We start from the raw sequence: 21,902 nt of genomic DNA, 5'->3' as shown, positions 1-21,902 counted from the left end.
AGTGAGTAGCAGAAGCAAGAAGTGTTGCTCCAGCCAAATACGGTGATTATAAAATTATTGATGATTCGCATAGGACCGAGCATTCATAATGTGGAACATTTACTGAAGGTGTAAATGGAGGTTAGGCTTTCGGAAGCCGCCTTTATCCAGTTCTACCATATCAGGCATTTAGCGCTCAACAAATTAGCACAGACGAAACCATTCATTTCGATCAACTTAAAACACATGGTTGTGTGTGAGAATGCTATAATTAAAATCCTACTATATATGGACGATGAGAAAATCAATGTTCCGCTACAAGATCGGATACCGCATACTCGCAGATTATTGTCACATTTGGGAGAAATGGAATCCATTCGGAAGGGCAATTATTGAGGGCGAGAAGCAAGGAAGAAATCAGATATTCGCGAACATGAAGACAGCAACTACGATGATGACACGGAAATGTACAATAGCGAGATAGAAATGAACAACGATAAGTTTTTGAATTACACACAATTTTGAATTTCTGTATTAGGTCAGGGCACACTGTGCACTCTGTACTGTGCTACACAAAAAGTATTTCAATTTGTCTGAGAACGGTTCAGCCGCGTCATTTTAACGCAATACCATTTTTATTGACGCTTCATTTCATTTTACGAGTAATTCGTTCCGTACTAATACACTGTTAATCCATAAATCCGTGATATCTGCAAAAAACGTGTAGAAGAAAATTCTTTTAAAAGTGGACGGGTCAAAAAGTGGTAAAACAATAGCCAATCACGAAGGGCGGCTAAAATGTTGGGACTGATTGATTCTATAAGCCAATAAGTTTGGATAAGTGTTTCGATTTCATGTCTTCAGTATGTGACTGTCTTTCGTTCTGTTTTTGCTCGTCATGGAATAAAATGAGAGATATAATCTTAAATAAGAGAGAAAAGAGAGAAAAAAATCAACCAATCGAAATCGATTCAAGATCACTCTTCTATCTTTTATCTTTTATACACTCACCACGAGTGCTTTCGGAATTGCGCTCTGATCTTCTCATTTCGTCTTTGTTATCCGTTCAACTTTGATGCGTTAGGTGCAAAAACTTTAATTGAAACTTTTTCCCAAATAGTGGTAAAACAAACCTATAATCAGACAAATATTACAACTTTCTTCAAGAAGTTATATATCTCTTTCAAATTTGATGATGATTGTAAAAAAATCAAGAGCTATTTTTTGTATTCAAAAACAAACCAATTACTGAGCAGATGAGCGTCCACATATTTGTTTAACGAATTGACAAAAAGTTTCGCTAAAGTTTCACAGGAAACGGATAATTTGCTGTAATTTAAAAACAGACAACTCTGAAAGAAAGCCTCTTCGGCAAATTAGATGTAAGTGCAATGTGTTCTCTTTCATGTGTCGGAAGCAAGTGATGCTGAAATTATTCAGCTTATAAGTTTAAAGTTTCTAGTTATTTTGGTGGTGTCATCAATGTTATATTTACCAAATTTTACGTTAATTAGAAGCATTCGTTAATCAGTGCTAACTAATTTTCTTTCGATTAGTGAACAAGTTCTGAGCAGTTTCGCTCAGTAGATTAAATTCTGGGTAGTTTCCATTAGTAGATTAAATCATTGAAATATATATATTTTACATTGTCCAAAAACCCATGAATTCCGAAATTAAACCTTCAAATGTTCAATAATATTAACAATTAATATTTACTTAATTTGGGTAATCTCAAGTTCCAACGGTTTTGCAAGATCGCTGAAATTCAATAAAGCTAAGGTTCTTATTCTTGCTTTGTAGTGAAGTCAGCAGTTTTTTGCACTCACTTTACATTTTGACTTTTACTATAGTTTCAGGGATCTAGGAAAATCAGTCTACGATATTTTTAATTCGTAAGTCCAATGATATAAAAAGTATCTAATAAGAATCTACTTAAATAGCTAAATAAATAGATAGTTATTCTCACTTGCCTGATAATATTGTCGAAGACAGTCTTAAACCCATTCTCCACGAAAGTAAAATGAAAAAAAAACCTGATTTAATCCACCTAGTGGTGCAATTGTGTCTTTCTCATTTGTCCAAACTACGATTCCATGGCATGGCGGATTAAGGAGGAAGATCCGGGGGGTCCGGGCCCTGCCGAAAATTTTCAACGCGTTAAGAAATTTTAAAATAGTTTTAATTTTAAAGTAGCAACCCCTCATTGCATACTCCTACCTAAGCCTTTATAGGTCAAAAAAATTAGGTTGACGATTTTTAGAGTGATTGCATAACCGTTCTATATGAAAAAGGCAAAATATGCCAGTCCAAAAAAGTCAATTTTTGTCAAAAATTTTTTTTCGAGGTTTCATCAAATCTCAACGTTTCATGCATTTTAAAGTCATTTGGCATCTAAAATGCAAATTCGATTTTGAAATTTTCCCTTACTCCCCCCTTTGAGAATTTTTCATTTCAGTTTATATGGGAATTTACTGTGTAGTTGCACTCTTCAACCCGTAACTCCGGAACCGGAAGTCCAATCAATAAAAAAATCAATAGCGGCCGATGGGAAGGTTGTACCTTTCATTTGAGACTAAGTTTGTGCCATCTCTGTCCAGCCATCTCTGAGAAACACAGGTGACATTTTTTTTCCACTTACACACATACACTCACACTTACATACACACAGACATTTTCCGATCTCTACGAACTGAGTCGAATGGCATATGACACTCGGCCGGGATTAGGTTGACAATTTTTAGAGTGATTGCATAAACTTTCTATATGAGAAAGGCAAAACATGTGTTTTTCTCAGGATTGTTATGATTACGACATAATCAGTATCATTTAAATTAAAAATTTCATAAAGTTGAGTTAACGCAAACTTCGGATGAAGTCACAGAACTAGTAATAGTAGCAAGACGCCTGATCATGAAAATAGGAGTGAAATCTGTTTTCCGCATCTACAAATCGCCTGCCTTATCAGAAGATTTGAAGCAAATTCCGACATTTACTTTGGGCGGACATCCTTTGCAACCGTAAAACTTGGATTTCACATTGATATCTTCCTATCCATGGAGATAACCTTGACGTTGGTTTCGTTCTCCTGATTAGCAAATGCGTGTAAAGTTTCGTGAGACGGGTATATGGATATTTTTCTACTCATTCCAATTTAGCATCTTCTACACCTTGTAAACGTGTAATCTAGAATGCGTAGCATTTTCAAGCAGCCCTAAATACTTTGAACTCTTGAATATTCATTTTTGTAACTAGAGAAATTTATAAATTAATAATAATCAAATCCGTCGATGCACTATAGCCTTTCTTGTAACAGACAACATACCTTTAGGGTTTTTTAGTGTTTATTTGCTTAGTTTTGGAATAGTTTTCACTTTTCATAATTACGCTCAGTTTCCAGTGACTATCTCAAATCATCAGAATTAATACATTTATGCAATAATTTTTAAGCCCCTCCCGAAACAAAATCCTGGCTACGGGCCAGTGACGAAACATTACCGTGTTCCGTTTAATTTTACATAAAACATACAATGACATAAAATTACACATACTACCATTCAGAACAAACGCCATATGTTACACAAATAAAATTTTCTTGTACTTTTAAATAAGAATAATAAAACAAATAATATAGAACTTAGTTTACCCATGTTAGAGCCATTCATTCATCTACTCGGATTTTTTCGGCAATTTCTCTATATTTCACCATTAAAATTGGCACAAACAAAGCTTCTTTATTGACTTTGAGGCCTTATAATACTAAAATAGGAAATCGTCTTTGCTACTCTAATTTCAATTAGTATTGGTGTTGTCTAGGGCCGGCGGAAAGCGTGGGTAGTACGACCCATACCGAAAATAACCGAGTGGGTAATTACCCACTCGAAATTTTGAACCATTTCAAAAAATTTAGATGCGCAACGCATGTATCTCGCACTACACACATTTGAAGACATCGATGTACCACAATTCCATTTGCATAAACGAACGTGATTTAATGTGAATGTAATGTAAGCGTGTGCATTGCGAAAAGGGAAAAATTGTTACTAATGGACCCCTCATCCTATGCTTTCTACCCACTCGGGCGTAAAGTTTTTCGCCGCCCCTGGTGTTGTCAATACTTTTGTTCGAACATGTATTTTATGACTTTTGGAGCAAATGTACTCTACTCTGTGGTCTTACCGTGAAGTGATTTCATGGTGTTAATTAATAGAGAAAGGCAAAACCATTCTGTGAAGCTGTGACAAACGCTTAGCTTTTGAAGTCAAATTCGCTGATATGATTGTTAGCTAATTATATAATTTTTATCGTAAATCATCATCGTGTAGCTAAATGAAAATATAATATTTCAGTGCACACGTTCCGTGTGGTGTGGCCACAGTGATAAGAAAAATTCGCGTGGGGTGCCACTACTCAAAGATTTATCAAATTGTGACAATCCAGCAATCAATTGAAATCAGATGGCATATTCAATATTGGAAATGTTATCTGCTTCATACGCTGATTGTCAGATTATCTATTTTTATTATGAGGTTCCCGCGGTAATCTCAAATAATTTATATATCTATAAATTGGCCGGATGAATGGTTTCGAATATCCGAAGCCATTCCGAAGAGAAATTAATTAATTGTATTAGTATTTTAAAATTGCTATCATCATAACAGCTCCTTTAATCAATGGTTTTCCTTTCCATTTGGATGCAAATAATAAATCGTGAAAATCAGAAGCCGTGCCGGAACCGATGATAGAAAATCGTAAGCCCGAACTATTTCTTTAGATGATAAGATTTTTAACAAAATACTTTAGTTTTAATGAATACTTCTTGCACTGATAGAATTACTGCGTAATTTGGCCTCATACTTATGATTTTGAGTTTGAAACCAATGTAAAGTTGAAACTAATTTAAAATTTCTCAGCGAGTAGCAAAATAGTAGCATTCGTGCAAGAATTGCTAAAATACAAGTTTACAATTTAGAAATTGATCTTCGAAGTCTTGTGTCTTAAATCAACAAAATTGCGTAACGTGTTGTTTTCAATACAGTTATACCAGTTTAATAGTTTAATCTGGAGATAATTTCCAGAGCTTTTCACTGACCCAATGCACCTCATATAATGTACAAGAAAATACCCTGAGGAAGGTGAATTTCTTCATCGAAGATTTGAGGTGCTTAACACCTCCATGCATATGTTGTTTGTGGACAATAACGTTTTTAAACAGCTATAACTTTTGATTTAGACAAGATTTGCTCACAAAGCTAATAAATATGATTATTACCTTTCATTTGAACACCAAAAGATACAAGTATCAGGTCTAGAACGGAAGTTATTGCAACTAGTCTGATTGGATTCCGATGGAGCAGTGCTGCCAGGGACAGTTTACGTTGACGACGGCAAATGGATTTTTCATGTATCTTTGTTATGGTGCAATATTATTGAAAGCTGATAAAACCTATCAATTTCGATTGTCTTTGGTTGCGTTTTTCATATACAATTGGACTACTGTAAATATTCTAGGATAATTGTATTGAGCATTGGATTGAAAGGTAAAGATTTAGCAGCTTCTAGCACTGCACTGTAGCACACTTCTATTTTTATGGAAAAAGGCTTTTCGTGTATCTTGATCCAACCGTTTTCAAGGAAAAATAGTTTTGAAACTCTACATCCACTAGAAAAAAAGTTGGGTATGAAAGGGTTTACCATGGCTTCCAATTTTAAACAGCAACTGGAGCAGCTGATTTTAATATCATCTCAATCTTAATTTAAATTTTAGTAGAGATGCCTAGAAAAATTATACGAATTAAGATGGCACTGAGTGACAAGTTTTCAACGTGCAAGATTATTCAATGATTTATATTACACCAAACAGGCATCTAATGAGAACTGCGTAATACTTGTCTTTTTGCACAAAAAACAATTGGTTTAAAAGGTTTATTAGCTACTCATGTGTAAATCTTTATTCTATGTTCCCAGCATTTCCAAGTAAATTGTATTTTGTTTTCCAAATCCCAGAAAAAAATATTCGGTTTTATGATTGAATAGGGAAGGGAAAATAAGGGTGTGGCTAAAGAGATACAACAGTTCATACATAGTAATAACGGTTACCTAATATTTATAATCACAAATTTCATTAATACCAAATTACAAGAATTAGATGTTCGCCGTAGCACAACCTATTAACAGTTGGTTATGACATTTTAAAGTCATTCGTTATTTAATGCCGTAGAACGAACAACGTCAATAGGAACTCTTTCGTATGTCGTTGGATTCAGTTAGTAGGGTGAAGTGCCTATTTTCACCATACTAAGGAGGGCGCCTCACTGAATCATTAATTACTCGGCCTACAAACAATGGAATGCGTAAAAACTGGCATCAACAGCTTTGCTTCGTTGTTAAGTACCAAGATAATAACATACTTGCGCTGAAAACAGTGAAATTCTTGTGTTTGAGCGCAACGAAAACACGAATCGAGTGCCCCTATTGTTGCGCTAAATGCGTTAAACAAAGATGGCAGACACTGTTCTAACCAATGGCTTCAAATGGGTAGCGTGATAATAGAAACATAGCGATAATGGGCTCATCACCCTACCTGTCTATTAGAGCTTGAACCAAAAAACTTTTTACTTGCCTGCTAATTGACGTAAAAACCAAAAAATGAAATGGTTGAGGAGAGTGCCGTTAAGATGAAATGTGACAAAATTTAAACAAGCTTCAAAATATATCTGCGCCATTTATCGAAAATTGCGCTTTAGTTTATATTCGCTGGAGACCATGATGATTCTGCGTATAAAGAGCGATATCGTCTCTCCTCAAAACGTCTTTAACGTTTCGATAGATCGATCGTTTTTGTTGTTCTGTTAGTCGAGGGATTGTTGTGGCTGATTTTATTTTACGCGTGAGAAGGGTCAACGTAGTACCGTGGAAAGCGTTCGAACCCGCATAAGGAAATAAATACTAGTTTACTAGAGCCAAACGTTGAGATCATCAAAAGTCTGCCAAGCGTTCATCATGTTATGACGATATCAGACGAAAAATTCCCAGAGTTGCTATGGTACTGTATGTGTGTTGTAAGTGGAGAGTGTTTAAGTAATAATTGACCTCATAATACCAGTGATAAGCACCCGCGTGGCCGCTGCAGCGCTGTTGGGAATCCGTAGGGAAAGTCGTGGTAAGACCGCAAGATACTAGATAATTAACTTTGTCATCGAGAGTTAAGATACTGTTGTATTTCATAAGAACATTTGAACAATTCACGTTGAAAATCAAACTCTTTTGTGAACTAGTGTGCTATCCACCTTCTTAGTTTATTCAGCAAAATTACAATTTATAACTTTGTAGAGCATTAAGCAGGTTCTTTTCAGTTGATGTTGATACTTTGAACTCGCTAACCACCCTAAAATAGCCGGGCAAAATGAACAAAGAAAGTTTTTTGAAGATACCATATATCTAAAGATAACGGTTTGGGTGCTGGCAGTTTTGTCTCCCTAAATTCGGCTTTCAGACCATAGTGCAATGTGCAAACGATATGTTTTACTACCTGCTATATACCAAAAAATAAAAATAATCGATGTGGTAAAATGGATTTTTTTTACATTTCCTATAAAAGAAATGTGCAGAATTCGCACATACTTTCAAGATTTTATCCGAGACCTAGAGGGCCGAGTCTTATATACCAATCGACTCAGCTTGACGATTTGGGGCAATTTTTGTGTGTGTATGTAATGGACAATAGGGTGGGACAAAAAATAGATTCCAGCTCCGAGCAACTTTTTAGGTACCATTTGGGTCCTAGAACAATTGTGCAAATTCTTAGCTCGATCGGTGAAACTATATTTTTGCGCCAACTGTTTAAAGTTTACATGGGATTTTGTATGGGAAAGTTAACTTTAACAAAATAATTCCTCCAGGAGTCGCCCATTACTTCCTAAAAATAAGTCGTTATGTGGCTTGTATAGGAAATTTAACAAAGAAAAAAAGTCTCGAAAACCGCGAAACGATCTGATGATTGAGAAAAAAGTTATTAAGCAGAAACCAATTGATCCTCTGACGATTGATAAAATATTCATTTTTTCTAGCACCACTGCTGTTGGTTGTCCAATTATACGCAATTTTGTTTTAATCCTCTCTTAACGTATCTAAATCGTTTATCTGTACTATTTGGCAACTTCGCAAGGTTTTGAGGGATAAATTGAGGCTTCTTTTGTACATAATAAGAGAAAGTTAAAAAATTTGTATATAATAAAACCGTCAGAAGCAGTGATGCTATGAAAAGTGAAATTTTCATCAATCGTCAGGGCATCAATCGGTTTTTGCTTAATAACTTTTTCCACAAGCATCAGATCGTTTTGCAGTCTTCTAAACTTTGTTTCCTTGGCAAATTTCCTATAAAAATCAGACGTCTGTTTATTTTTAGGAGATAACGGGCGATTCTTGGAAGAATTAATTTGCAAAAGACAATTTTTCCATACGAAATCCCATGTAAACTTTAAACCGTGGGCGCAAAAATATAGTATCACCCATCGAGCTAAAAATTTGCAGAGTTGTTCTGGGAGCTAAATGAGACCCAAAAAGTTACTCGGAGCCAAATTTTATTTTTTTCATATAACCATGTCCCACTCTAATGGACAAACTCTTATTCGTGTTTGTCAGCAACGGCTGAACCGATCTTATCGAAACCAATTTCAAGTGAAAAGCCTACCACCCAGACAGAATGCTATTAATTTTGTTTGATTCGATTGACAACATAGATAAACACTTTATATATCTTTAGATAGTTTATACGAATACCCTTCGAACAAGCTTGAAATCAGACTTTTATCAAAAGAATTTTTTGTCCTAAATAATAGGTACAACTCAGGGGGTGGACTGGTTTAGGAGACAAAAAAGAGGCTTGTTTGCGTGCATTTTTGTTTTTTTTTTAAAGGAGAAGAAACGTTCTAACCTTTTGAATATTTATTTTCCTTAAAAACATTGCAAAATGGCGGAGTTAGGGAATATTTTATTACTGGAAAAGTGCAGCTGATAGTTCTAGTTGAACTCAATGAAACATCAAAGATTTCCGATTTACATTCTGTTTTATTTTGCAATGGATCGACAACCACGATTTTGAGATACCTACTATGAGTCGAAACTGAAACATCGCTTGAAACCAGCGGCGAATCAAGGAGGAAGATCCGTTAAGAAATTTTAAACTAGTTAAATTTGAAAATAACAACCCCTTACTGCATACTCCTACCTAAGCCCATACAAGCAAAAAAAAACATTTTCCGATCTCGACGAACTGAGTCGAATGGCATATTACATTCGGCCCTCCGGGCCGGGTTTGGCTTGATGATTTTTAGAGCGATTGCATAACCTTTGTATATGAGAAAGGCAAAAATGTGCCAAAATTTTTTTTCGAAATTGCATCAAATCATTTGACATCCAGAATGCAAATTCGATTTTGAAATTTTCCCTTACTCCCCCTTTGAGAATTTTTCATTTCAGTTTATATGGGAATTTGCTGTGTGGTCGCTCTCTTCAACCCGTAACTCCGGAACCAGAAGTCCAATCAACAAAGAATTCAATAGCAGCCGATGGGAAGGTTGTACTTTTCATCAGAGCCGTCTTAAGACCACTCGGGGCCCCTGGGCACAACTGAACTGAGGGGCCCCTATAATTCAACAGGTATAAATTGCTGTAGAGTAGGATGATCTAAAAATGATCCCCAGCATCAGGGAACCATCAACACCACTTTGAGATTTATTTAACTATGTGAAAGCATTAAAAATACTATAGAAATCAAAATATATGGAGAAAAAAATTTATGTTTCCATCATTGTAATTGTCCAGGTACGGTCGAAAAACGGAAGATAATTTTGATAGATCTTAAAAAGATATTAGCATTTCTGACCAATTTGACCGAAATTGGCAAATGTCCTAACACACTATATGCGGTTGTGGGAGTTCGAACTCAGGTGAGCTGCGTATAGAGTTGCGTTATTTATTCCCCATATGATATAATCTGACCTTCATTGATCTAAGTCTAAGACGATGTTTGAAACTGAAGAGTGCCTCCGTCAATAATGAAGGATGATGGAGTAAAGCGGGTTAAACGTCAATACTATTATGTCGACGATTCATTCAATAATTGTCCTTACACTATGGCAATCTAGGAAAAATATTTAGCAATATTTAGTCAATAAAATCCTATTTGTTAATAGATGACGACTACGTGATTTACAAAAGTTACATTCGTATAATGTTGTTCTCAATTTCTTACTGTTCCTGATATGATGCAGCTGGATAAAGTCAATTGCCAGCTTTATAAAAAAGCCACATTTTTCCAATCATGATTCAACTACATTTACAGATGACAATATTGAATATTGCAGCCATTGAAACCAATCGATTTTATGTCAAATCAAATTGTGCGATTAGAGGTTCATCCATTTTAGATATTCGCATTTTCACCGCAGAAATAGAACGATTCTTTGAAATAGTATCTCTTCCTGCAAAAATTGTTGGTGTAGATTTTTGTTACAAATTCGGACGGAAGTTTTGTGCTTTCTTTTGTATTAAACGGTTCTGTGAGGCGAAGATAGCAAACAAGTACATTATAAGCAATGTTAGTATTTTCATATTTAACGAATTAGTATCTCAAAGACGGCGCTAGTAGTTAAGTAGCAAGTCTCTGGTGTCGGTGATAGGCACTCAGTACAGAAAGAGACCAAAGGAAAAAAAAAACAATAACAATAATTAGCTCTTTCACCTTTCGAAAGTACAAATATTCAATACCTTCATTGTTACTTAAACAAATAAACATAGCAAAACATCGAAATTACTCGAACCAATTAATATGAGCAACACAATTCATGTCAATAATTCATTACCACAACTTTTAGGAGATCATGCACAATCAGAGATGCAATCATCTACCACCGAAGCTCATCAAAGACGACAATCATATGCTATATTACTTAGACTGCAATATTATATAAAATGGAAACATCATTTCAATACCAGTCGAAATAGGAAACACATCGAATGCATGCTGCACAAATCCTCGACTACCTACGGCATACGTTCCATTTGAGCCAGTATATTCTGATTCCTGATTCTGACGGCCTAAAATATTTTTGATAGGGCGGATTGTCGTACAAAAATAACATAATTGGTATTGTACCAGATTACGACGGCGTAGTGGAGAATGCCCAATCTGGCTGCGAAAGTATATTGAGACCTAAAGAAGTCCAGGATTCATTTTTAGAGGTTTTCATGTAGATTTGTCCATTCACACACACTGAATTCGCATCGGCAATTTTCCAACAGCTGTGTAGTCAGCAAATTTAGAAACTGAAATCTCAGCAAAGTGAGATTTGTTTGCTGATTTTCGGTGAAATATTTTGCGAGTATCAGCTATCAAACGTCACTTTTACTGAGATCTCAAAAAAATTGTTTACTGAGATCTCAGCTGTTGAGATTTCGGCCAAAGATTCGAAAAAAGCTGAGATGCGGCAGAAAAATTAAGTGTACAATCCCTGATGTAATGAAGAAATGAAAATTGGCCACATGCGCGGATCGCTTGCCAAACAAGGATTGTGTACCGAATTTCGACATCTCTCTATTCCACTTGCTGTACAGCTTTCTTGTAAAAATTTTGCCACCTTGTTGGTTGCCGCTCCCGGTTGGTGTCTTTCGAACTTTCCATATGTTGTAGAAAACATTTCTTTGTTTTTGCTCAAAATAATTGAAACTTGAATCGAAATGTTGGGCTGACGTTTGAATTGGTCCAATACCATCCTAGTCATGCAGTACCTCGTTTCCTGCCACTACCATAACTTCGTTTAATTGTCTGATGCCCTTAAAATGTGACATGGCACATGGGTTAAGGTGCAATGTGCGAATACGAACAACTAATCCATTACACGCTATAGAGTTGCAAACAATTGAATGCTACTATTTTTTTTTTGGAACAAAGCCTTCAGAATGATTCTAATTAACCCTAAGTTGGGGGCCCCTAAAATCCCGGGGCCCCTGGCCCTGGCCCAGTGTGCCCATGCGTAAAGACGGTACTGCCTTTCATTTGATACTAAGTTTGTGCAAATCGGTCCAGCCATCTCTGAGAAACAGAGGTGACATTTTTTTCCACATGCACACATACATACACACAGACGTTTTCCGATCTCGACGAACTGAGTCGAATGGCATATGACATTCGGCCGGGATTAGGTTGACGGTTTTTAGAGCGATTGCATAACCTATCTTCTATATTGCATCTATATGATGGAGGCAAAAATTCGTTTATGAATTTATGAACAAAACATCACAATTTCGTGAACTGAAAGCTTAACGAAAATCGTGATCAATTCCTGAAATTATGGATAATAAACCCCGTATTCATGAAAATATTTATGTTTTCGAAAAACTAGATCGCGTCATAAATATACACGGCGTTACATTCCAACGTTTGGTTGGGGGTCTGTGGTTATTCGTTGAACATGTTTAGTTTTTTGTTATTAATTAATTATTTTTTTTGTTATTAATTAATAAATTTTTTTTTAATCTAAAGTTTTATTTGAAACGGCTTAATGCGTTAGCACAACTGAGCCGTGGGTTTTTTAATTTTTTTTACAATAAGTAAAAATAAAAATAAATATCTAAGAATGTCGGTCTGCCAGATCTTGTTGACGCAGTTTGCTGTTGCGTGTTGAGATCCTTTTCCATGGCGGTGAAGCCGCTTGGGGGTCATTCAGTCTGCCTTCTCTCGCGTTATCGTTCCCGTCCATGTCGTCATCGGTACTGCTCTCTTGCTGTTCACGATCAGATGTTCTTATTTGTTTCTTGTTCTTACGGGTCGCTGTTGTAAATCCGTCTTCATCGGCATTTGCTTCTTTAATGGCGATGCTAGTTGTTGGTTTGGGAGCGGTTGTCGTGGTCGTTGCATTATTGGTTAATTGGATCGTTGTTTTTGATTTATCTGAAGGTGTCGGTGGCTGCTTGTTAGGCTTGTTGGCTGTAGTAGATAAGTTTTGACTAGTTGCTTCGGCGCATGTTTTTCCGTAGTGGGCTGTATGGTTACAGAATTTGCATATTGGGGTCTGCCCGGGATATGTGATTAGCGTTGTTTGCTTATAGGTCACGCCATCCTTCGGTGATTTGCATTCGATAGTCATGTAAGAAGGTATTGGTTTAGTCACTCGCATTCTTACACTACGAACGCCGTTGGTAATGCCGTTGAAAAAAATTCTCCAGGTGTCACTCGTAATAGATTCTACTTCTCCATATTGCGACATGATTCGTTTGATGTAATCTTCCTTAGTGCGCGGGGCCAAATCATGGATACACACGTCCACCATGTCGTTTTCCATATGCACGGGGATCTTGATTCTGGTGTTATTAAATTTGACCTCGTGTTGCATGTTGTTCTGTGCAATGAAGTTTTTGGCCTGTGCTAAGCTTCTAAACGTGATCAAAACACAATTTTTTACGTGATGTAGCTGAATGTGCGTAACTTCAGCGAGATTAAGCTCCATTTTCACTTTAACTAATTGTTCCACTTCCTGAACTGTGGGTCTAACACGAGTTTTATTAAAGTTGATCGAAATCGTGTTATCCTGTAGCACAGTCACTTTTGTTTCATTTGGCAAACTCATTTCGCTCCGCAGCCGGGGGCAACGATACAATTTGTATGTGCACTGATATAGAACAATAGCTAGCTTGATTCACTGCTGCCTATAGCCTGCTATGGCGTAGCGATTTTTTTTTACTTCTGTTTTGTGCGAGGTCAGAAGTTAGACTGAATAAATTAATTTGTTAAGAATAATTATTCTTGTTTATAATTTGGGGATACACTGGTTTGTATAAAGCATATCAACTAAAAGAATCGACATTTAAACGATGTTCGTGATTTCACGAGCATTGTAGCGACTTTCGTATTTTACATTCACTTAATCGTGGTATTTATTTCAGGAGTCATATTAAATTTTTCTGGCAGAGTAGTATGATTTATGTTCATGACCCCAGGATAGTCTCGATTTCTGTAATAGCTATTCACGTTATCGTGATATTTTACTCACAAGTAGAGTGATTTGTGTTCATGATGTAAAGTAAAGTGATGTATGTTCATGATTTCAGGATCTCGGCTCAGTTTTCGTAATTTATATGCACGTTATCGTGATATTTTATTCTTGAGCTCACTTTCGAATTGGACACGTGGAGTAATGTAACTCATGTTCATAATATTATCAGTTTTATTATGATATTCGCAATTTCAATTCTTTCTATAGTGATGTGTTATTTTTCAATTACTATCAGACTTTTTACTTGGAGTAACGTGACAGTATGAACTGGATCATAAAAGTGTGACTGATTCGCTGTATCTTGTTTTGTGAACTACATCACGAACACGACTTGTGACTTTGTAATGCATTTTTGATTGTAATAATCAAATTTGTAAATACTGTTTCAATATCGCTTGCTGTGATCAGGTCAATTCCGCAGATGAGACTAGCTTTTCTAGGCAGCCCTCCTACGACCGGCTTTTTGGAGTTCAAATTACGTTTGTTTAGAAAACATAGGTTACTATCGGTAGCCGGTTGCCCGGAGTTTACAGGAACTCAAAAATTAACCAATACCTTTTCTTTCTCGAGCGACAATATACTTAAAGACTAACTAAACAAGTACTTTCTAACGACATTCAATTAGCTAGAGATTACTAAGTAGGGAAAGTTATGAAAATTTTAGAGCCATAGTACTCAAGTGAGAGCAAGGATCAGATAACTAGAAGAGGTCATTCGAAACAGGTTTAAAAACTTACGGACTAATCTTTTGCCTTCTGTTGGCAGGAGTCGAGCTTAGGCAGAGGTACTACGAATCGCTCAAGTTTATTAACATAAAAAAGAAAAAAATGGAATCTAGCACAGGTCACATCGCTTGCTTGGGGGGCGAAACCTACACCTTACCTTTTCTTAATCTCCAACTCCGCGACGCCTATGGAAGAGTGTGATGAATCCTTTTCCTTCGATAAGTAAGTGAAGCATCATTCAGCATACGGAAGAGTTGTACCTCTAAGGACCTCAGCATAAAAATATTTGTCCATAATTCCTTTAATTCGGCAAATTGGACCAACTCCGTACCAAAAGAAGCAACCATCAACCATTATACTCTTTCCTCTATGATTGAATGTATTGTAACATTCGGAATTAATTGAAACTCGAACCAATCGTTTCCTACCAAATCCATCCATATTACAACTTTGTTTCATCTAACCATAAGATACTGTGACATTTTTTTTTGAAACCGCGTGAGAGCACAAAACCTAACTTGGAAAAGTTGGATTTGAATGTTTCGTGTTCTACTCGTCAGTAACTGACACCAACTTGCTATCAGTTAGACTAAATATCAAAACAAACACCAAATTGGCGCGACATTAAATCCAAACAATTCACACAACATATGTGAACGCATAAAGCAACTGGCAGGTACCGAGTGATGTCTCGGATAGCCAAACACAGAAGCTGTGGGTAGCTGACGAGTATGGGGAAATGTACTTCTAAAATGGAACGATGGAAATATGTTTGAAATATTTGCAAAATATGACTTACGCATAATTTATTTTTAAGAAAATAATGCTTTTATGTTATCAATACTTTGGCTCCATGAACGACCTTACAGACTCTTGCTGTTTTATCGCCCAAGGTTTTCTTGCACCGTTTTCCCCTATAGTGGAATATGCTATTTCACTAATAATAAGGATTAATTGAGTCGTTATGGGCTGGGCTGAATGTGTCTTTTCTCTCTCCCCCTTCCTGCGTGGAGTGTTGGGTGAACTTATATACTTCATGTGAATTAAGTGAAATCATTTTTGCGCCTGCTTCGTTGTCTCCATTTACAACAACATTCTTATTCGGTTGCTACTATAGACGAAACAAAACTGACACCATTTGACGTCGGTCATCGAATCACCATCCGCTTGCTGCTTTAGTGTCTGCTATTGCTTTGGACACAGCTGGTGAGTTATACTACCAAAAATCAATCGAGCTGGGATTCCCAATATAAAATAGACGTAAGTTACTTTAGTTATGATAGACAGTAGCAAATAAATTAACAGCAAAAGCGGGGGGTAGGTGGAGTTAATTAGGTAATCCCCACGTACCCTTCTCTCTGCGATGATGCGTTGAAAAAGAATATCAACCGGTTTCCGTTAGTACCGGCATGAAAGGCATCGGTTTACTAACATGCATGGTTTCCCAGTCGGCGCGGAACAACCAAACGCCGCATGCTGTTTAGTAACCGGCGGGTTTCATTTGGTTGCTTCTGAAAGCGCTTTCGAGCAAGCATGGGAAAAATCGAATCGTGAACCGATCGTTCGCGCTTCGCAAGCAAGCTTTCTTCAGTTGTGATGCATTCTGTTAGCTTCGAAAATGATACCTAGCAACCTGTCGTTACGGACACATGCGATTCAAAGCTATAACAACCAACGAAGAAGCACATCAGTTGTGTTTTAATTCTTTCCTTCCTCAACGCGGATGGCTTCGTTCGCGAAGCTCTTCTCGAGCGGTTCGCGGTTTGCATAGGATTTTAATTACACAGTTTTATTTCATTTTCATATTCGCACAATATAATTAATACTTGGAAAACCATATACTATTTTAAAACTAGCTGATAATCAATGGTTATAAAAATTTGCAACAATGCACTGCTAATAAATAGGTCGCAAGGAACTTCAGTAGATCAAATTGCTAGTAGTGTATCACAAAACTACCCATAACGCGATCTGTCAGCAAAAAATCCAGTGCAAAAATAGGTACTATGTTTTAATCATGCATGAAGAAACCTTTGTGAGCTTCGCGAAGCTACGTGACAAACATTCACGAGCGAAGAATTGACGCTGCTCTTAAATTTTTTAAGCTTCACTTTTGATTCGCAGTTTGCCCATCTAGTGACCTGCTCTGAAGTTATTAGACTTCTCCCTTCATGCGTTGATTATGGTTAATTAGTGAGCACAAAATTTTGACTACTTTGTGATCCACAGTTAGCAACAGTCGCGCGAGTGAACGAATTTTCCCATGCTTGCTTTCGAGACAGCTACTTGAGAATTGGTTTCTAACTAGTTGTGCTTTTGTGGGTTTTTATTGTATTTTATTTTTAGATTTAGGAAGGGCTCAAATTTTGAACGGAGGCCCAATACCAATCGAATCAGCTCGTCGAATTGGGACACTGTATGAAACATATTTTCTCACAGTGAGGATTGAAAACCTTCAAAACCGTGGCGTGTGAGGTACTCACTTGCGTGCCAATACACACCACGAAAGGACTTTTCTTTTCCTTACGGGAATGCATCAAAGTATTACTTCGTGAGAAAGCTGATTGTACTTTTTCACACCTCACCAAACCTGCTCACGAATTTACAGTAATATAATCGATGTCTCGCTTGAGTCATCAAATTACCCATCCTACGAGCAATTTAGCTTTCGAAATTCATCACTTTCTGCATGAAGGATAAGTCGATAACTATGGCGACATTTTAGATTGACTGGTATATCGGCTATATTTATCGGAATGAAACCCAAGTTTTACAGTAGTTCAGTATATGTACTTATTTTAACTTACATATGTCGGCTTAATTTTACGCTGAGTTCGAGTAAAATGCTCGATATTTGCGATTGAAGCCGTCCATTACCGTAATATTTTCCACTTCCTCATACCACCGCTGCATGATTCTGGAGTAGTGGCATAAAGCTAAATCGGGCTAAAACAACAGTTTTTGACCGCATTGTCTCAAAAACGCCGAAAGCACAAGGTTTTGTAGATCTCACTGTTTATGGTGCCTTTGGTCACGAATGGTTAACTACATTTGCCACAAGTTCATATGGTCCGGCAAATCGGGTACTTCAAGGCACAGGCGTGTGCAGCCTGCTTCAATAAGTTTGGAGTGGTGAGGAGCCGGGGGGCTAGCTACAAAATGGTACACTTTCAGATATCACAAGGTTTCATTATGAAGAAGACCTGAGACTAGAGTTTTTTCGAGAGTTGTCCTACTGGTGCTGTAGAGCTAGGTTCTCGGAAGGGCTCCCCGTGAGAATCACACACTACAATTGCAGACGAGGCAGGTAATTGGGCCCACACTGCTTTAGGCCAATTGCAGTGGGCCGTGATTCTGAATGTGATATTCATTGTACGGTTCAGGTATGTGCGGGCGTTGGGAATTCGCGATTGTGTGTATCATCGCGAAGGGCTCGAGCATTTGTACGTTAACGTGTTCGATCGCGTGTGCATTTGTATGTCGCGTATGCTAACGTGTAAGTAACTTCGCGTATATAAATTCTATTTTAAAACCGTGTGCCTTTCGCATATTCGCGTGTGTTCCTGGATGATCGCGCGGGGACCGTAAACCTTTATTTTTGGTGCACGGCTCAGATGCTAGAAGAAAGTGAGATCTTCCATATCACTAGAGTTCCCGCTCATGTCGCCATGGAACGTGTTGTCTAGTGGATATGAGCTTTATTTTATGATTGGTCCTACTGAATGTATGGACCTATGTTACTAGGACAGAGGGTAATTGTTTCCGGACGTGACCGATGATCGCGCGAAAACGGACGTTTGTAGGTTCGTTTTTGAGATAATGTTTGTAACTTTGTAAGTGTTAAAACGTTCACCTTATTACCGGGGTGTTATCGCGGGCGTAGGTGTGCATTGTTAATCGCGAAGGGCCTAAGCGTTCGTATGTTAACATGTTTGTCACGTGTGTTCGCGTGCACAAAACTGGATTTTGTAACCGTATGACCATTCATATATTCGCGTGCGTTCTTGGATGGTCACGCGGACCTTCATTCTGGTAGTAAGTTTTTGGTGTTTTCGGAGTGAGTTACCCCATATCACTAGAGCTGCCGGTCATGTCGCCATGGTACGTGTTGTCCAGTGGATATGAGAGCTTTCTAGTCTGCTGATACCAAGGATAGAAACTTCCGGAAGTGACCGATTCATGATCGTGCGAGCGCGAGAGTTTTTAGGCTCACGTTTGCGACCGCGTTTGAAAAGTTATAGGAGCTGAGACATTAACCTTATCACCGGGATGTTATCGTGTTTGCGAGATCGCAGATGTAGGTGCCGTGGATGGTCGCGAAGGGCTCAAGCATTCGTATATTAACGTGTTTGTCACGTGTATGTGACTTCGCGTGTATAATTTCGCTTTTATAATCATGTAGTGTGTATTCTTGAATGATCGCGTGCGGATCGTAAATCTGATGCCTAATTTTTAGTGTATGGTACAGATGGTAGATGAGAGTCAGTTTCCCCATATCGCTAGAGTTCCAGATCATGGCACCATGGAACGTGTTGTCTAGTGAATATGAGCATCATTCTTTGATTGGTTCAACTGAAGGCATTAGTCTAGACTGCTAGGACCGAGATCAGACTTCCGGACGTGACCGTTTCATGATCACGCGAGTGGTGGGTTAATGCTTGAGACCGCGTTTGTAAGTTTATAGGTGCTACGTTTATTTAACTACCAGGGTATTTTCATGTTGGCGAAATCGCGGGAGTAAAGTATGTGTGTAATATTGCAATTGCATGGTCGCGTTTGTGTTATCGCGAAGGACACGAGCATTTGTACCTATATGGAGTATAAAGTATAGTAGAGATATAATAATAAAAGGAATCATAACATGTCGAATAAAGAAAAAAAGATGCAAAGTGCTTGATTAGAAGTGTATAAATTGACCAATATTATTTTGGTATACATCAGTAATGGAAAAGAAACAGATTAATGAAATAGATTAGAAAAACACATGTAGCATACAATCAAACTCGTCTAAATTCAGCAAATGTTGTATATTTACCATTAACGACAATTTCATTCTGTTAGACATTCATCATGCTATGATGGCCGGGAATGGATGATTCACGTGCGTCGGTAAATTCATTTTACTCCAATTTATCCAATCCGACATTCCCAAATGAATTGAACCAAATGCACAAATTGAACACCGGAAGTATTAGCCACTATTCTGTCACATACGCCAGTTCTACATCCATTCCCTGACACAACTATCACAAATACTCAGACGAACACATACACATATAGACATACGACTAGCACATAACAATTGTACAATAGTACGACAAACTACAAAAATTACAAAACGACAACTAATAGGTTTCTACTTATGTATTTATTAAGTTAATTTAATTATTAAATTAAATTAATTTGTCTTCGCAAGATGGCGAAGTCGACCGATAAATGGACACACAATGACGCCACTCCACGAACACCGCCATTAAAATGTGGAACAATGTATGCAAACACGGCACACAGCAAAAGTCAATCCACGTCGGCCCGCCAGTCGGCCGCGTCACCGCGCACAGACAAGTGGTTGAGCGTTATACTTTGTTCACACTACGAGTTAAAACGTGTTTTAACGCTAACTTGATGACATTTTTCTTGTTGCTATGTTGTTGTTATAACATGTTTTAACTCTGTAGTGTGAACATGGTATTAGTATGCGCAGGTGCAGAGTATGAAAAAACAAAAAAAAACATAAAAAAGGCGCATAAGTCCTTTCGGTCTCCTCGATGCACCTCTATCGAGGCGTAATGCAATAACCATCTTAAATCAATGGTCTGTCAGATGTTCTGTAGCACTGATGCACGCAATATGCTTGATGATGTTTGCAATACCGTCAAACCCCTCAACCTTGGGGAGGGAAGAAGACTAGAGACCAACTAGAGTTTTCATACTAAAACGGATTGTTCTATTAGTTATTGAAATATTTTTCACTCATTTAGGGCTACTGTACACCTCGGAAAATTGATCGCGGGAAAAAAGTCTACACGAAAAAAACAAGATTCGAGAGTGTAAAGAAAACCGAGGAAAACGTTACGGATTTTAAAAAATTCCGTCCGGAAATAATTCACCATGCTGGAAAAATTGTTTTTATTTTGTTTGAAAATCTATGCCTTTCTTAAACAGCAGTAAATTTTCCATGATCAAAATCCGGCACAAAATCTCGGCCCGAATTCCGTGATCAAATTCTCGAGGTGTGTACACTTTACCAGATGCATGGACTTAAGCTATTCCACTTTTCAAGCTAGAGAGAGAGATGGTAGGAACCGGAAACATGTAAATCTATTAATTAATAAAACCTAGGTTAAGAATAAAATATCGTATTTCAATCCGTCCAATAAAATATTTTCCTGTTAATTAGTGTTACCTGAAATGTTTGTATTTTTTCTGTTGATTAGTTTTTCCGTGTAGTTTGGTAGCGTAGAATTTGGTCCGAGAAGATTTCTCACGCTTCGCGCTGTCTTCCGTAGATTTGAATTGTTTTTGAGTTTATTTTAGTCCGATGGGCTATCGGGAATTAGTCCCCACTAGAGATGGTCGGGTTCGGCTTTTTGGGCCCGAAACTCGGGGCCAACCCGAACCCGACCGGTTCGGTTTATTGGGCGTAGCGCTGCACAGAATGCGAGTATGTTTTGAAAAGCTCCAGAACCGAGTACTGGTCTACGAAACGAACATGGGGCAGAGGTCGATTAGTGTCACGGCGGGAGTACCTCAGGGCTCCATACTCTGGCCCTTGAGGAGGTAAAGATGTTGACGGAAGAGACAATATGCATCGTGGAAACCTGGATGGCAGATATCAAGTTGCAGCTGGCTCACTACAAGACCGAGGTAGTGCTGGTTAGCAACCGTAAAAAAAATCCAACGTATCGTGATCAGCATTAGCGGACAATCCATCTCATCGATGCGTGCGCTGAAGCACCTGGGGGTGATGGTCGACGATCGTTTAAATTACAACAGCCATGTCTGTGAGAAGGTCGCGAGGGCAACTAACGCATTGGCAAGGATCATGCCGAACAACGGAGGAGCAAGAGGCAGCACGAGACGTCTCCTGGCGGGAGTCTCATCCTCAATACTGAGGTATGGCGTACCGGCCAGGGACGCTGCGCTG

The 21,902-nt window shown here is 37.8% G+C and overlaps 1 protein-coding gene across 2 annotated transcripts in view; it reads left to right on the top strand.

Annotated features, from left to right (window-relative positions):
- LOC131684533 (organic cation transporter protein) overlaps positions 1-21,902 on the top strand; it is a 64,662-nt gene that overhangs the window by 9,835 nt on the left and 32,925 nt on the right. Inside the window, exon 1 of one of the 2 annotated variants that reach the window (XM_058967503.1) lies at positions 7,063-7,138. The exons of the other annotated variant lie outside the window; for it this stretch is intronic. The gene's annotated coding sequence lies outside the window, so the exon portion shown is untranslated. Of the gene's footprint in view, positions 1-7,062; positions 7,139-21,902 lie in introns of those variants that run through there. 2 annotated transcript variants of the gene reach the window in all.

The sequence above is a fragment of the Topomyia yanbarensis genome, chromosome 2 (genome assembly GCF_030247195.1).
Source record: "Topomyia yanbarensis strain Yona2022 chromosome 2, ASM3024719v1, whole genome shotgun sequence".
NCBI classification, from domain to species: Eukaryota; Metazoa; Arthropoda; class Insecta; order Diptera; family Culicidae; genus Topomyia; species Topomyia yanbarensis.
This window is presented reverse-complemented; position numbering and strand designations above follow the sequence as displayed.